The following is a 423-nucleotide window of genomic DNA, read 5'->3' as shown; positions in this document are numbered from 1 at the left end:
TAATCTGTTTCACAAGTTGTAAACCAACACATAAATGTAGCCTAATCTCTGTTGGCACAGTTTTGTGTGTGAGTCAGGATGAGTTTGCAGCATTTTACCATCCTGTCATTGTTCATGTTGGGTTGGTGCCAATATTTAGGTTGTAAAGCCAACAGCAGTGATGAAGCAATTATTGTGCATTCCAAATAAAACCTTAACAACATAATGCAAAGAAACCAAAGCCATTATACAAAATATCACACAAAATATATCTAAAATAAACTTTCGTCATTGGATTACTAGTTAAACAGTGATTTCAGAACTACAGGACGACACAGAGCCAAAGCAGGAGGTTGTCTTTAAGACAATTTGCAAACCGCCCAGCAGAGGGCGCTGCGACAAAAACCGGAAGCGGAAGCAGAAAGTCCAAAAGGAGAAGAAGTA

Source organism: Stegastes partitus, unplaced genomic scaffold (genome assembly GCF_000690725.1).
Source record: "Stegastes partitus isolate 25-593 unplaced genomic scaffold, Stegastes_partitus-1.0.2 Scaffold854, whole genome shotgun sequence".
In the NCBI taxonomy this organism is placed as follows: Eukaryota; Metazoa; Chordata; class Actinopteri; family Pomacentridae; genus Stegastes; species Stegastes partitus.
Note: the sequence above shows the minus strand (reverse complement) of the source record.